The sequence below is a fragment of the Dromiciops gliroides genome, chromosome 1, assembly GCF_019393635.1.
Source record: "Dromiciops gliroides isolate mDroGli1 chromosome 1, mDroGli1.pri, whole genome shotgun sequence".
NCBI lineage: Eukaryota > Metazoa > Chordata > Mammalia > Microbiotheria > Microbiotheriidae > Dromiciops > Dromiciops gliroides.
Genome location: NC_057861.1, coordinates 686,321,187 through 686,324,871, shown reverse-complemented (window position 1 = coordinate 686,324,871; position 3,685 = coordinate 686,321,187). Strand labels below are relative to the sequence as shown.

Sequence of the window (3,685 nt, the reverse complement as noted above, 5' to 3'; positions counted from 1 at the left end):
TCACTTGGGTCTCTCAGCCATCATCTGCACAAATAAAACCTGACACAGCTTTCATAAAAAATGTCAATAGTATATCAAATTCTCCTAACATAGTCCCCACGCAGCTGCAGCAACTGACAGAAACAAAAACTGCCTTCAACCATAATTTATACAATCATAAATGGAATGAAATGTTCTCCTTAAAAAACCAAGCCCTGATAACCTGTAAACAAGATGACAAATCACCAGTGAGCTGCCTTTGGAGCTCCCCTTAACTCCTCTGGAGGTCATTGGAAAATTTGTTTCCAATTTCCAGTTGGTCTACTTTATGAAGAAAGTAGGTATTTCTTTGGGGGAAAAAAAGTTTTAAAGATAAGGTTTTTCTCAAATTTTGGAACTGGATAGAAGAAGAGTGCAAATATAAGAAAAAGAAGCAAGCAATGTACTATCCCTCATTCTGCTACTGATTCTAATCATGAACATTAGAAAAAAACTGGGGGAAAAAGGTAGTTTTCTCCCCAAGGAACAACTCAGGATCATTGAACGAACTATTCAATTTCTCAAATACAATCCATCTTTTTCCTCCAATCTCAAGACTATCTCACTTTCTAAGTGAAGTCCTCATCAAAGATAATTCTTCTAATGGGCCAAATTAAGAAGTCTTACAAATATGTCCATGTCTCCTTTATTCTGGGAAAAAAAACAAAAACAAAAACAAACCACCTCACTAGATCCATCCATCCTTGAGAGCTGTCATCATATAGATCTCCTTTATTATATGACTAAATTCCACTTCCTTTTTGTTCACTCTCTTCTTAATTCCCAATAGACTGGCTTTCTCCCTCACTATTCTAGCAAAACTATTCTCTCCAAAATTACCAGGAAGTCTTAATTGTTAAATCTAATAGGGCTTATGGAATTCGAGTTTATTGAGCTGTAATATTTATAAGTTACTCTTTTCTAGTCTCTTTCATTTATCCAATTATCTGTTTTAACCATTACCCAATGTATTAGATGACTATTGTTTTATAATAGAGGTGTATAGTCAGGAAATACTCTTCTCCCTTCATCCCCCTTATTATTGTTTCCTCTGATAGTCTGTCTTTTCCCATACAATTTTAAAATTATCTTAACAGATTTTTGTAAAGTAGCCTTTGATAGTGTGACTGATGTGGCATTAAAACTATGAAATAACTATGAATGTATTATTATTTCATTCCACTTACATGACTCTGACATGGGCGTTGAATATTTGTTATTCTTTATTTCGTCAAAGATTGCTTTTTATTGAATGTTTGTGTATATGTATATCTATGTGTGTGTACTACATATATATGTGTGTGTATATGTATATAGATATCTATATATGTATATGTGTGTATGTATATACTAACCCCCTTTACCATGGAGGATTACCATAAGCTGGACCAACAGAAACTGCAGGCGCTGAAGGATACCGCCAACCAGCTGCACATCAACTCCAGCCAAGCCACCACTACGGCCAGCTCAGGCCACCCCACATCATCCTGCAGTGTGGCAGAGATCATGGCTGTTCTCTTCTTCCACGCCATGGAATACAAGTTCCAGGACCCCAGGGACCCCAGCAACTACCACTTTGTGCTCTCCCAGGATCATGCAGCTCCCATCCTCTATGCAGTCTGGGCTGAGGCGGGCTTCCTGGCAGAGGCTGAGCTGTTGAACTAGCGGAAGATCAGGCACTGGGAAAGCACAAGCCGGTAGGGACCAATTCTTAATTGGGGAGTGCTAGCTAAGCAGCTCGCCGCAATATTGGGACAAGGAAGGAGACTGGCAGCCTCCCTCAAAACAGAACAGGATTTATTTTAACAAGAATGAACTTAAAAAAAAAATACAAACAGGAGCAGTAGGATCCAGGGAAAGGAAATAAAACGGGGAAAGGGAAATTATACAACCTGAAAAATACCACCACCCAGGAATCACCTGAGAATACACAGCAGAGCTCCTGTAGTCTTCCAGCTTCCAGGCAGAATGCCGGAAAGGAAAAAACAAAAAAACAAAAAACTTCCTTCCTCCCTGCACACTCCACACAGCCCCCAGCAATTGGATGGCTGCTCTGACAGTCACATGACTGCCCTCACTAGGCTTCCAATCATTATACTTTTGCCAGGCCCATGTAGGCATCGGTGAGTGGTGATGACCTGAAGTGCCAGCACCATGGCAAAGGCTACAACTAGTGGGTGGAGCACCATGCGGTTTGTGGAGCCCCAGGTCAGTGCACACCTCAAATAACAATTAATTCTTTACAAGCCACTGGGTGTCATTGCAAAGACATATAAGGACAGAGGAATCTTGGGTGTGGAAGATAAGGAATCTTGGCATGGGGAGCCCCTCCCTCAAAAATGGCAGAACAGGTCATTGAGGAAATTTATGGCCAAATCCAAAGCGAGAAGATTCTAGCTACCCTCCCCAAAGAGGATGCCCCAACAGTGAACATCACCAACATCTGGATGCCCCTCTCCTCCAAATTACAAACCTGGAAACAAGATGGACACCCACAAAGCCCATGGCATGGCCCTGGCCAAACTGGGGCACACCAGTGACCATATGATTTTCCTGGAAGGGGACACCAAAAATTCGACTTTTTCAGAGCTCTTCAAGAAGGAACATCCCAATTACTTCGCTGAGTGTTTCATTGCAGAACAGAACATGGTGAGCATTGTGGTGGGCTGCACCACATAGGACCAGACCATACCTTTCTGCAGCACCTTTTCTGCCTTCTTCACTAGGGCCTTCAACCAGATCCAGATGACAGCCATCTCTGAGAGCAACATCAACCTGTGTGGCTTGCATTGTGGAGTGTCCACTGGTAAAGATGGGCCTTCTCAGATGGCCCTTGAAGATCTTGCCATGTTCTGAAGCATTCCCAATGGGACAGTCTTTTACCCAAGTGATGCTTTGGTTACTGAGAAAGCAGTAGAGTTAGCTGCCAACACTAAGGGCATCTGTTTCATAAGGAGCACCTGCATGGAAAATGCGATCATTTACAATAATGAAAACTTCCAGGTTGGCCAGGCTAAGGTGGTCCTGAAGAGCAAGGATGACCAGGTGACCATGATTGGAACTGGGGTGACCCTCCATGAAGCCTTTGCAGCTGCTGAGCAGCTGAAGAAAGAAAAGCTCAATATTCGAATGCTTGATCCCTATACCATCAAGCCCTTGGATAAGAAGCTCAATCTTGACAGTGCCTGTGCAACCCATGGCCGCATCCTGACTGTGGAAGACCATTATTATGAGGGTGGCATAGAAGAGGCTGTGGCTTCTGCCATAGTGGCTGAACCTGGCATCACTGTCAGCCACTTGGCAGTTGCCAGCGTCTCCAGAAGCAGGAAGCCAGCAGAGCTATTGAAGCTGTTTGGCATCGACAAGGATGCCATTGTTCATGCTGTCAAGGTGGCCTTGTGTAAATCCTAAGATGCCTGTTGATGCTTCTAGATCAAAATAAGGGGGTAGGGAAGAGAGAAACATTCCTGTAACTTTGAATACATTAAGTATCTTTTTGTTTCTACTGAGGATGTTGAAAATTAAAAAAATATTAAAAATGAAAAAGAAAACCTATATATATAATATATATGCACATATGTATATGTGCATATGTGTATGTCTGTCTGTCTATCTATCTATCTATCCATGTATGTGATTTCATGTACTTTGGTGGCTTGACCCTCAA

General features: G+C 42.2%; 1 pseudogene; it reads left to right on the top strand.

Annotated features, from left to right (window-relative positions):
- Positions 1–1,383: 1,383 nt before the first annotated feature.
- On the top strand, positions 1,384–3,429 carry LOC122753640 (annotated as a pseudogene).
- Positions 3,430–3,685: the final 256 nt, after the last annotated feature.